Below are 14113 nucleotides of genomic sequence, written 5' to 3'. Positions count from 1 at the left end.
TGGATAATAATTGAGTGAGTTAGGGTGTTTTTTGTGGGACTGCTCAAACTGTGTTTTCTGGAAAATTATGTTATTGATGTGTTCTTGAAGTTTTATTGTTCCAGGCTTCGTTGGGTTCGACGGGTGACTATTGCTGCATTTAGGTATGTTTAGTATGGTGTTGGGTTGGTAATTGGTGTATCGGTTAGTGTCGATAGGCACTTGAATTCATTAGAAGTCGTAAGAAACGATTTGGTGTCAAGTCTCGTGTTTTTGAGTTGTATCGTGTCGTAGGTTGGATGTCGTTGATTCTGGGTGTTTGTACGGGTTGTATCAATGTATTAGCACCCTAGGATGGATCTCGAGGCGTCGGTTCGTTGTTCGTACAATCATGTTCAGAATGTTAAGCATCACATATATTGATTTTTTGTTGGTTTGCTTTCACCGAGGGTACACGAACCCAGGCACGGGGTCTGTGCCTTTGTTTTCTTCGAAGTACCATTTTCCACTGCCTACACGGACCTTGGCACGGGGCCCGTGCCCTTCCGTCTTTTCGTTGTGTTTTAACAGTACCTACACAGACCTAGGCACGAGGTATGTGCCTTCTCTTTTCTGCACGACACATTTTACAGTACCTACACGGACCCGGAGCCGGACCTAGGCACGGGGTCCATGTACTTCATTTTGGGAACATTTATGTTCAATGCTTTTAGGTTCGATGTCTTAGTTAGTGCAATGTTTAACATGGTCGAGTCACGGGAATATTAGAACGTCCTAAGGAAATGAATGAGCTTGTGTGTAAGCGTGATTATTATGTCTAAGTTACACAAGTTAAGTATTCGAATTCATGTTAGCATTTACAACAGTGGCCCTAAGAGAAATCCAACGAATCCCTCAACGCCAAGTAAGTATGTTCGACGTGCAAAGAAAATATTTCATGTTTTTGAGGTATGATAAATGTCTTGTGTCAGGGCCCGTGCTCTAATTAATATTTAATTACCAAACAACAAGGATTAAATGGTGTAAACAGCGAAAACGAGTTTAAAACGTTCATTTGGGCTTACAGAAATTTCGGCATGACCTCCCCGTAAGTAGGACATCCCAAAAATTTCAAAACACAACAACAGTAATATACGCTCGAAAATAACGTCAAGTTCACAACCAACCAAACAAATATCCTACAGCCGCACTGGCCAGGACTAGACACAACAAACCACAAATAAAATCCAAATCACATAAAGAAATCACCATACAACTACACATGGCATCTCCCTGGCAAATGTATCAAACCAGTATAATATATAAATATCTGGGAACTCTGACACAAACCGACTGACTACTGGGTTCCACTCGCTGACGCTCCACCAGACGCATCAAAACCCCTGGAATGACCTGCTATGACATCAAAAACAACCACAACATCAAAAGTAAACAGGGGTCGGACCCCAGTACGACAAACCAGTAAAATCACGACGTAAATAAAAGACATGTAATAATATCAAGTAAATGCAATGCTATGCGATGCATGAATGGTAGCAATGGAATAACGGATACCAAATGGAGTCCAAACGAATAGGATCATCAACAGTAACAGTGGCCACCCGTGCCAGGAATGCAGCATCAAATCGCCGCTCGTCCATGCACGTAGCATCGGGAATGCGAGTAGCTAAGTCGCTCGTCCCTAGCTGTCATCTGGGAATGTGGCTAATCCTAATCCACTCGTCCCTCTGATGACTCAATATATCTCAACAGGATCAACATAAATAGCCGACAAAGGAGTCAAGGCTCAATATGTTATGCCAATACAATTTATGCATGAATGCAACAGAATAAACATTCAATGCACATAATATCAATTAACATTCACCAAATATTCTTACACGCCAATATAACCGTCATAATGATATAGGTTTGAGCTTACCTCAACTACAACTTACAATACCACGGTAAATTCTTAAAGGCTATCGAATGAAACTCGTCCAACGATACAACCTCAAGAAACGAAGCTTAAACACACAATGGTGAACTCGCGAAGATTGCTCGCCGGAAAAGTCGCCGGAGTTACTGTTCATGCCGGAAACCTAGCTGGAAATTAGGGGAAAAGCTTAATACTACACTTTTACCAACTAACACACCAAGAACAACCAAGAATCGAAGCCAAAAACCTTACCTAGATCCGAATCGAAGCTCACGCACCGTGCTGGAAAACAGGACCGATCGAGCATGCAACCTTCCGATACAAGGCAAGAAAGAAGCTAATAGAATGGAGGATGAAAAGTGATAACCTACTGCACAAAATTTCTGGCCGCTGGGACGCTGCGCGATCGCTGCAGAAGACAAAGAAAAGGCGACGGGGTGCAAAGCAGAGGAGAAGATTCTGGATTGAGCGCTCACGTTCTGATATAGGAGAAATGGGTTGGGTTCATTTAATAAATGAAATGGGAAATGGGCTGGGCTTACTTAAGGTATTGGGCCTCACATTCTCCCCCACTAATAAAAGATTTCGTCCTCGAAATCTAACAAACACAACACTGATATCCACAACATTACATCTGATAATACATAGGAAATTCAGAATGCATCGCATAATTCTGAACATTCTCAAACAAATGAGGCCATTCTTGTCGCATCTTTGCCTCTAATTCCCATGTAGATTCTTCTCTTCCATGCCTACTCCATTGCACCAAAACTAGTGGAATCGTCTTGCTTCTGAGTTGTCTTTCCTTGCGGTCCAAAATTTGCACTGGATGCTCAACATAGCTAAGGGAACTGTCTAACTCCACATCCTCGACATTCAAGATATGAGACGGATCTGGCTCATACTTCCGCAACATAGATACATGAAACACATTATGTATCAAAGACAAACTCTGCGGCAAATCCAAACGATAAGCCAATGTGCCAATCCTCTCAATAATCATATATGGACCAATAAAACGCGGAGCTAACTTCCCTTTATGTCCAAATCTCATGGTACCTCGGAAAGGTGACACTTTCAAGAAAACATAATCGCCCACTTGGAATTCTAAAGGTCTACGCCTTTTATTAGCATAACTGGCTTGACGATCCTGGGCTGCTTTCATCCTTTTCTTGATCAATTCAACTTTATCTTTCATTTCTTGAATAAATTCTGGTTTTGACATCTGTCTTTCTCCTACATCTTCCCAACATATCGGCGATCTGCACTTTCTTCCATACAAAGCTTCAAATGGTGTCATACTGATTATTGCCTGAAAACTATTATTGTAAGAGAATTCAACCAAAGACAGTGATTCTTGCCAACCATCTTTGAAATCCATCACTGCTGCTCGTAACATATCCTCTAGAGTCTGGATGGTTCTTTCTGACTGACCCATCTGTCTGTGGATGATAGGCAGTGCTCATAGCCAACTTTGAACCCAAAGCTGATTGCAAACTTCCCCAAAACTTCGAAGCAAATCTTGGATCACGATCAGATACTATGGTTACTGGCACACCATGCAATCTCACTATATGATCAATGTATAATTTCGCCATTTTCATATAAGTACAAGTACGATCATACGGAATAAAATGAGCTGATTTAGACAATCTATCAACAATCACCCAAATCGCATCACAACCCCGGTTAGAACGAGGCAAATGAGTCACAAAATCCATAGCAATGTGCTCCCAGTTCCACTGTGGCACTTCAAGACTATGCAACATTCCACCAGGTCTCATTCTCTCGGCTTTAACTTGTTGACAAGTTAAACATTTAGCCACAAAATGAGAAATGTCTTTCTTCATACCTTCCCACCAATAATGAGCTCTCAAGGTATGATACATTTTTCGAATTCCTGGATGAATACTGTGTCGACTACAATGTGCTTCCTTTAATATGGCTTCTTTCAGATCTATCAAATTTGGAACCACAAGTCTACCATTAAAGCGCAGACTACCATCTGAGGCAACACTAAACTTTTCTGTCTGACCTGTTCGAGACAATTCTTTCAATCTACGAATGTGCGGATCGGTCTTCTGTGCTGCTTTGATTCTGGACAAAATCTGTGGCTCAATTTGAATAGATGACACTATAAAGTAGTCTCCACTGATTTGATAAGTCCATCCTGAAGTTCCCAAGTGCTCGTGAACTTTAGAGATAGTCAAAGATGTCAGCATATCATTCTGAACTTTCCTGCTGAGAGCAACTGCAACAAGATTCATTCGACCTGGTTGATACTGAATCTCACAATCAAAGTCTTTAAGCAATTCCATCCATCGACGCTGTCTCATGTTCAAGTCAGGCTGTGAGAAAAGATATTTAAGACTCTTGTGATCCGAATAAATCACAAACTGCTCACCGTACAAATAATGACGCCATAACTTCAATGCAAACACAATGGCAGCCAACTCTAAATCATGAACTGGATATCGGGTTTCATGCGGCTTCAACTGACGAGAAGCATATGCAATCACTCGCCCATTTTGCATTAGAACACATCCAAGTCCATTTAGAGATGCATCTGAACAAACAACATATCCACCTGAACCTGATGGCAAAGCTAGCACTAGAGCTGTTGTCAACTTTTCCTTCAAAGTCTGAAAACTCGACTCACATTCATCAGTCCACACAAAACGTCGATCTTTTTGCGTTAATTGGGTCATAGGCCTTACTATAATAGAAAATCCTTCAATAAAACGCCTATAATACCCTGCCAATCCCAAGAAACTGCGAATATCGGAAATATTCGTCGGTGTTGGCAAATTGATAACAGCTTCCACCTTACTAGGATCCACTGATACTCCTTGAGCTGATATAACATGACCCAGAAATACTACTCTGTCCAGCCAAAATTCACATTTAGAAAATTTTGCATACAATTGCGCTGCTCTGAGTGTCTGGAGGACTAACCTTAAATGTTCTCGATGCTCCTTCCTTGTCTTCGAATAAATCAGAATGTCATCTATGAAGACAATGACAAATCTGTCTATAAATTCTCGAAAAACACGATTCATCAAATCCATAAAAACTGCAGGAGCATTAGTCAATCCAAAAGGCATAACTAGAAATTCATAATGCTCATAACACGTTCGAAATGCTGTCATCGGCACATCTTCCTCTCGAACTCGGAGCTGATGGTAGCCAGAACGAAGATCAATCTTTGAATAAACTGACGTACCTTGCAACTGATCAAACAAGTCATCGATACGCGGCAGAGGATATTTATTCTTCACAGTAGCTTTGTTCAACTGCCTGTAATCAATGCACATTCTCAACGTTCCGTCTTTCTTCTTGACAAACAATACTGGAGCTCCCCAAGGTGACATACTTGGTCTAATATAGCCTTTTTCCAGTAAGTCCTGTAATTGCTCTTTCAGTTCTTTCAACTCCGCTGGAGCCAAACGGTATGGTGCTCTCGAAATAGGATTTGTCCCGGACACCAACTCAATGCTAAAATCAATTTCCCTCTGGGGTGGAAATCCAGGAATTTCATCGGGAAATACATCAGGGAATTCCTTGACAACAGGAATATCTGAAACTTCCAATCTTTCTCTCTGAGTTGCGTCGACTGCATAGATCATGAATCCTTCATTTCCTGTTGACAAAAGTCTGAACATTTCCATTGCTGACACTAATGGAATACGTGATTGAGAGTCACTACCGTAAAAATTCCATTTACTGCCATAATACGGTCTGAATCTGACAACTCCATGGAAACAATCAACGGTAGCTCGATAATTAGACAGAGTATCCATTCCCAAAATACAGTCGAAGTCAGACATATCTAGCTTGATGAGATTTGTTATCATAATATTATCATCGAATCTAATCACACAATTCAGAATTATCTCATGGGACATCAAACATACACCGGCAGGAGTAGAAACTGACACAGTATCTATCAACGGAGTAGTAGCAATCTCATGCTCATCAACAAATACAACAGATACAAATGAATGAGATGCTCCTGTGTCTATCAATATGCGCGCAGGATGATTAAAAATAAGGCAGATACCTGCGATAACTCCGCCCGGTGCGTCTTGAACTTGATCTTGGGTTAGAGCATGAACTCGAGCCTGCTGTGGCCCTGGGAAACGTTGCTGAACCGGACCCCTAGGCTGAGGATAGCTAGATTGCTGAAAAGACTGAGTAGGAACAAAAGGCCTAGTTGCTTGTCCTCTAAAACCTTGACCAAACTGAGGTTGCTGAAATTGTTGTCTTGGTGCATTCAGACATACTCTAGCATAATGTCCAACTTGCCCACAAATATTACAAGATCCCTGAACTCCCGTACACTGAGTACTGAAATGCTTACCACCACAACGATCACAAAATACTCCACCTGGGGACCCAACTGAGCTTCCACGCTGACTGCCGGAACTAGAAGAACTGCTACGAGTCTGTTTCTTGAATTGTTTTCCTTTGGCCTTAAAGCTTTGCTGCTTTGGTTGCTGATAAGGCTGCGAAGGCTGATACGGCAGTAAAGATGGGTATAGTGGTGCTCCCACTGGCATCGGCACATTGCCCCCGAAACTCTGAGGAAAACCTGGTTGAAAAGACTGTGGTTCTGCCAAAAGCAGACACGCCTCCACATTCTTTGCTTTCTCAACAGCATCGGCATAATTAACAGGTGCTCCAGCTACTACCAAAGTGCAAATGGTTCGATTCAATCCTTGCATAAAATGCGATAGCTTGTTCCGATCGCTGTTAGAAACATGAGGAACATAGGAAAGAAGCGCTGAGAATTGAGAGGCATACTCCACAACAGTCATATTTCCCTGAGTCAATCTATTAAACTCAGCTTCCTTTGCCGAATAGTATGAAGGCGGTGAATACTCTTGAGCAAACTGAGCGCAAAATACATCCCAAGTAACTCTTTCACCCGATTCCTTCAAAGCATCCTCAGTAGTTTCCCACCACAACTGAGTTCGGTCCTTTAATTGACAAATGGCCAACTTAAGCTGCAAATCAGGGGTGTACTCCAGCATATTGAACAAACGCTTCATACTCTTTAGCCACGCTATAGCTTTCTCGCCATCTTCATTCCCAAAGAATCGAGGAGGACGCATATTCTGAAATCGAGATATCACAAGTTCCATTTCACCCATTCCTCTCGTTAACTGATCCACTTCACGATCAACATTTACATTTTGTGCTTCACCCCGAGGACGACGACCTCGTCTTCCCCAGTTAGTCTCATTCAGTCCTCTAACGTTAGGAGCTTCAGACTCCTGAACAACTTCCTTTCCTTTTCTACTCTTCCGCCCAGGTGCCATCTACAAGACACAGGTATTTAATCCACAGGCAGAAACAAAATAATCGGTTGAGTATAAAAGCATAAACTTAAACAAATACACTCTAGTCATGCTGATACAATTTAATTCAAAACATAGAAACAAGTAAGAGCAAATAATCAAAACACATGCACAATCATTTTATTTGTGTCTAAACTCGAGTGTCCTAGACTCTAATTCGAGCGTATCCCAGTTACGCTCTGATACCAAACTGTCAGGGTCCGTGCTCTAATTAATATTTAATTACCAAACAACAAGGATTAAATGGTGTAAACAGCGAAAATGAGTTTAAAACGTTCATTTGGGCCTACAGAAATTTCGGCATGACCTCCCCGTAAGTAGGACATCCCAAAAATTTCAAAACACAACAACAGTAATATACGCTCGAAAATAACGTCAAGTTCACAACCAACCAAACAAATATCCTACAGCCGCACTGGCCAGGACTAGAAACAACAAACCACAAATAAAATCCAAACCACATAAAGACATCACCATACAACTACACAGGGCATCTCCCTGGCAAATGTATCAAACCAGTATAATATATAAATATCTGGGAACTCTGACACAAACCGACTGACTACTGGGTTCCACTCGCTGACGCTCCACCAGACGCGTCAAAACCCCTGGAATGACCTGCTATGACATCAAAAACAACCACAACATCAAAAGAAAACAGGGGTCGGACCCCAGTACGACAAACCAGTAAAATCACGACGTAAATAAAAGACATGTAATGTAGTGACCCGTTCCAGAATCACCTACTAATCAAGAACTAAGCATGCAATTAACCTAATTAACAACAATCAGAGATAATTGCGGAAACAGTCAACAAATAATGGTTATACAACCCAATCGAAGTCTAGAATAACTCAAACTAAAATATCCAGTACAACCATATCGAAACAAAATAGTACCGATAAACTAAACCAACCAGCTACTCAACGTCCTCCTCCTCCTCCTCCTGAGCTGTCCAACCTGAGGCCTGCCCCGTGGGAATGGGGTGTCCAAGATAAACAAAACCGAGGACGTGAGCGATAAGAACGCCCAGTACAAAAGCATGAGTATACAGACCTATATGAAATGCACATGCTATGATATGATACCAGGGTAGTCAAGAAACAGGAGTCACAAAGGATCTCAAAATGCTCAGTCTAGAGGCGCCAAGTGGATAGTGCCGCGCGGTACTCCTCTGGGTCACTGCATCCACTACAAGAACAGACGTGGACCTAAAATGTCCCGGATCACCGAAGCCCTCCCGACCCGTCGGCCACTGTGTACTCTCGGTGTCCATGCGTCCACAAGACAAGACAGGGCTGAGCGGCCCCACAAGATATAGCTTATCTCGAAAGAGATACAGCTCAATAATAAAGGCTATCTCGAAGGAGATACGGCTCAACATGAAATGCAATATGCATCATAACTCGTGACATAATAGCATGCATCATATGACATATAACAATGCAGCAAATAATCATGCAACGCATATATGAATGTATACTCAACCAGGATATCTCGGATAGTACTTTCGTACCTCTATCACAGCAAGCCTAGCCTTACGCAACACTGCTAATCAGGTCTAGAACAAGCCTACGCAACAAAAGCATACCCAATGAACAATACTACCATGCTCGACTAGCAAAACCAGTACTCCCTAGTACTACCAAAGGTTTAGGGTTTACCTTCGTCCGTCGACAGCCCTTTGATGTCGATTGCCTCGAAACTCAGGCGTCGCTACGCTACCAATCCTGGCAGCTCTTGGCTAACGCTCGACCGACAAACTAACCCTAGAAACCTTCCAACCCTCTCAAATATGAGACACAACTCAAGAAATGACAATACAAAATGAGGAAATCCGAGCACTATTTATAGGCTATGTTCGGATCCACCGAACACACTTCGGAACGTCCGAACTCCTACGTGTCCATCGGCTCTTGACACCTCATGATCGGATCCACCGAACCTACACTTCGGATCTTCCGAACTTGCATGTAAACTGACGTGTCGATCAACTCTTGACACCTCATGATCGGATCCACCGAACTCACTTCGGATCGTCCGAACTCTTCGGTGCTACCGAACCATCTTCGGTCCGTCCGATCATGACCACGGTCAAAATTACACATTAAACCTTCTTAATCACCATTAATCCGTTAATTACCCGATTTGGAATTCGGGCTACTACATGTAATAATATCAAGTAAATGCAATGCTATGCGATGCATGAATGGTAGCAATGGAATAACGGATACCAAATGGAGTCCAAACGAATAGCATCATCAACAGTAACAGTGGCCACCCGTGCCAGGAATGCAGCATCAAATTGCCGCTCGTCCATGCACATAGCATCGGGAATGCGAGTAGCTAAGTCGCTCGTCCGTAGCTGTCATCTGGGAATGTGGCTAATCCTAATCCACTCGTCCCTCTGATGACTCAATATATCTCAACAGGATCAACATAAATAGCCGTCAAAGGAGTCAAGGCTCAATATGTTATGCCAATACAATTTATGCATGAATGCAACAGAATAAACATTCAATGCACATAATAGCAATTAACATTCACCAAATATTCTTACACGCAAATATAACCGTCATAATGATATAGGTTTGAGCGTACCTCAACTACAACTTACAATACCACGGTAAATTCTTAAAGGCTATCGAATGAAACTCGTCCAACGATACAACCTCAAGAAACGAAGCTTAAACACACAATGGTGAACTCGAGAAGATGGCTCGCCGGAAAAGTCGCCGGAGTTACTGTTCACGCCGGAAACCTAGCTGGAAATTAGGGGAAAAGCTTAATACTACACTTTTACCAACTAACACACCAAGAACAACCAAGAATCGAAGCCAAAAACCTTACCTAGATCCGAATCGAAGCTCACGCACCGTGCTGGAAAACAGGACCGATCGAGCATGCAACCTTCCGATACAAGGAAAGAAAGAAGCTAATAGAATGGAGGATGAAAAGTGATAACCTACTGCACAAAATTTCTGGCCGCTGGGACGCTGCGCGATCGCTGCAGAAGACAAAGAAAAGGCGACGGGGTGCAAAGCAGAGGAGAAGATTCTGGATTGAGCTCTCACGTTCTGATATAGGAGAAATGGGTTGGGTTCATTTAATAAATGAAATGGGAAATGGGCTGGGCTTACTTAAGGTATTGGGCCTCACATCTTGTGACCAAATTTATGTATGGGATTGGAAACCCTAGCCTGAACAGGTTTAGATCAGGATTGGAAAGCGTTAAAACCTGAACGGGCCAATCCACCCGTTAAAGCATGAATGGGGATCTCATGAATGTGGCAGTGGATATTCCCTGTCAGCCCAGTACTTTGGTTTAGTCTGATCAGGCGATTTATGTTATGGGTCACTTGCTTTGAAAAATACCTCTACGCAAAATTATGAAGTTTATGTATGTTCAAGTATGTACAAATATGCAAGCATGTTTAAGAAAAGTTTCACGTTATGGCACGTCTATGTTATGTATGTATGTTCAAGTTTAATGGCTATTTCAAGATTCAAGTATTTACTCTCTATTTTGAAGTTGCGTGTGATTTTATTACGTAATTCTCGTTACTTCCAGTTTATACGTGTTGAGTCTGTAGACTCACTAAACTTGATCGATGAAGGTGAGGATGTTTTTGAGGAGGCTAGGGGTGGAGACCAAGGAGCTGGCTTGGACTGAGCAGGAGGCTAGACCCGAGGACCGCCCAAGTTTTTAAGTCTTTATGAAATGTCAAATACTATGATTTCACGCTACTGGTCATGAGATTTTGAACAAATACTTTTGTCAAACCTTATTTTTTTAATCTTTTGTTGCATTTACTTTTGGGGACGTACGGTTTACTTTTTAGGCTTTGAAGTTTGGTTACTCTTTTAGGAAAATTTTTAATTTTTCCGCAAATTTTAAGTAGCAAAAAGTACGGACGTTACAACTATATACACATGTTTTACGTCTGTGTGCAAGACGGAATTTGAGTGATTGTGTGTGAGAACTGAACAAGGATGTTCTCACACATTTAGCGAAATAGGCTTCTAATCTAAGCTGATAACACATTAAAGTGTTCTCTCTTATAAGTTGATATGCAACATGCGTGCCCTTCTTCTTTTCGCTTGTCAGCTCTCGTCGTTTTCTTCACTGAGCTTCAGCTTCTATTTATAGGCGTTTGGCTGAACATACAGTGAGACTCAATTATTGTGACCGTTTCATTTTGAATATATTTCTCGAAATCCATTCCAGAACTTTTGGCTTTAAGCTCTGATGCAACGTCTCTTATTGTACATTGATCGTACCATAGCTTTTGTACCTTTGTGGGTAGTTGGAATCCACTAGAATACAAAGATTGTCTTGATTTGCAACTGATTGGTTCTGATTGATGCTTTGAACTGGTCAACTGAACTGGTCTTCAGTTGGGCTGGTGAAATCAGTTGACTCGTCTATTGAACTGATTTCACTCTTTCAGTTGAACTGGTCAGCTGGGCTCTTCATCAGCTGGCCGGGCTTCTGAAGATCTTCTGCTGAACAACCCATCAGCTGGACAATCATTTTAACTGCTCGTTTACATTTCAGTTCGACTGGTTCAATTTGTACGATCAGTTGGATGTCTTCAGTTTGTGATTTTGGCTCGTAACTGATCTCAGCTCCAGTTTTGGCTTTATAACTAATCACTTCGAAGCCCGATCAGTTCCAGCTACCTGCGCACTAAGTTAAATACTTTAGAAAAAAATAAGAAGTTTTGTTAACATCAAAATCAAGATTACGAACATTAAATGTTCCAATAGAAAGCTTTATGATTAAAAATGATTTTATGATATACGTTTCATGATGATGATTAAAGTTATTTTTAAAATGATTTATTTATGCTCAAAGATTATTTAAAATGATTTTTAGAAGATTTATTTAATGCTTAGTGTTATTTTAAAATGATTTTACTATTTATGATTTAATTATGCTTAAATGATTTTAAATGGTTTATTTATGTCCAAAAGATATTTTAAATAAAAATATGATTTTAATGCATGTGATTGTATATGTATTGTTTGTTATCCATGTTTAGAACGCGTTGAGTCTTTAGACTCATTAGGTTTGTATGATGCAAGATTTGATGATTTATGAGAGGTGCTGACGATTGAGTGGATCGAGTGCAGCATTACACATCCGAGAGCATTTATGTTTCCGCACTAGCTTGTAAGATATAAGATTTAAAGATTATGTCAAGGATTTTTATTAGAAATATTTATTATGCTTTTTTTATTGTTAGTTGATCTTTTCAAAGGTTAATTTAGGAAGTTTTGGTTAGCTGATGAATTAGGATTTTATTTTATGGACTTGAGATTTCATATGTTAATTTATTATGATTGTTAGAAATGTTAAGTTAATTTATTTAGTTAGTATTTTCGAGTATATGGTTTATGATTAGAAAAAAAAAGTCGATGTCGTTTCAGGTAGTTATATGAAGATTATATCGAACTGCCTTTCCTAGGACTTTCTAAGTGGTTATCATTCATCGAAAGGATAAGTCCATGGTTGTGATTGTACACCATTGGTCCTTACGACCCGGGACAACACTGAGGCTCTATATGCTAGGGTTGTGTTTGGACTCGTTTACCGACTCTAGGAGGGTCATCAGGTAGCGAGATTGGGTTCAGTTTCGACATATGCAGGAGAAAGTGCATTGTAGTCGAGCATTAACCGCTCACCTACGGGTGTGGATATCTTATATGATCTGATGAAATAATAATTCATGGAATCTTTGGTCAGAGTATGAGATGTACGTTAGGGAAGGATTTCTCCAATTGTACATGCGATGCCACTATTTATTCTCAAATATGTGTCACAGAGTTATTGAATTCTTATGCAACCCTCGATGAACCAATGATTGCATATTCAATATGGATATATGAGATGAAGGGACCGTACTGTACTTAATCATAACCAACTGATTCTTGCAAGAACTATCAGCGATACTAGTAGACGTTCTTACCATGATTCGATGGGTTTAATCAGAGATATGATTTCTGACATTCTCGAGAGAAATCGTTGATACATAGAATGTTGCAAATTAGGGTAAGCCCGAATAAAGGATTATGTCATGAATCACAAAAAATTGTGAACCCACGACTAGCTCTATCCCTGAACCATAGGAGGTCATACAAGTACTTGATTATTTTGTCCACGTTGAGATAATAAATTTTATGAGTTGAGTTTATATAAAACATTGAGATAATAAATTCAATGAGTTGAATTTATGATTATTAAATTTTGGAGGTGATAAATTCAAGGAGTTGAATTTATTATTTAGTTATTAAATTCAAATATTCAATTTATAAAGGATTTAAATTAAATGTAATGAATGTATGTATTTTGGGCTTATTGGTGTACAAGACCAACATCAAATTATTGAGGTTCTTAATTGAACTTTAAAAGGATTAATTAATTAGTTAAATTAGTTGGACTAGAATAATTAATTGATTAAGCCCATTAAATATTTAATTTAATTGATGGACCCTAAACTTATATATATGTGTATTATGTTTAGGGTTAAACACAATTAACCAACGCAATTTTCGAAACCCTAGCCTCCAAGCCAAGGGATTTTCAAAAAAACACCTCCTCCCATTCTCCTTGTTTTCAGCCACTATCTAAACGTAAAATACTTCTATACTTTCTAGTGCAAGTTGGAAGAGAAAAAAGTAATCCAGTCGTGAACTGGATTAGGAGATTGAAGAAAGAATATTTGAAGAAAGTTCGTAGAGATACACAACAAGAACTATGTTCGCTTATGCCAGAGTAGTTAGAGCCAAGTGAAAATTGTTCACTAAAAGTATATAATAAACATCCTATGAATGTTTGTTTATTAAAACCATA

The 14113-nt window shown here is 40.2% G+C and overlaps 1 protein-coding gene and 2 long non-coding RNA genes across 4 annotated transcripts in view; all 3 read right to left on the bottom strand.

The window, feature by feature from the left end:
* Positions 1-14113, bottom strand: part of LOC140819807 (pentatricopeptide repeat-containing protein At4g14850) — a 76509-nt gene that overhangs the window by 30345 nt on the left and 32051 nt on the right. The window lies entirely within an intron of this gene.
* On the bottom strand, positions 948-3198 carry LOC140819754 (uncharacterized). Its single transcript, XR_012115270.1, has 3 exons — positions 2150-3198; positions 1901-2064; positions 948-1704 (listed from the first exon to the last, which is right to left on the bottom strand). It is a non-coding gene; the product is annotated as an uncharacterized lncRNA (long non-coding RNA).
* On the bottom strand, positions 7360-10391 carry LOC140820296 (uncharacterized). Its single transcript, XR_012115411.1, has 3 exons — positions 10108-10391; positions 9859-10022; positions 7360-7875 (listed from the first exon to the last, which is right to left on the bottom strand). It is a non-coding gene; the product is annotated as an uncharacterized lncRNA (long non-coding RNA).

Source organism: Primulina eburnea, chromosome 18, assembly GCF_022965805.1.
Source record: "Primulina eburnea isolate SZY01 chromosome 18, ASM2296580v1, whole genome shotgun sequence".
Taxonomy (NCBI): Eukaryota; Viridiplantae; Streptophyta; class Magnoliopsida; order Lamiales; family Gesneriaceae; genus Primulina; species Primulina eburnea.
This window is presented reverse-complemented; position numbering and strand designations above follow the sequence as displayed.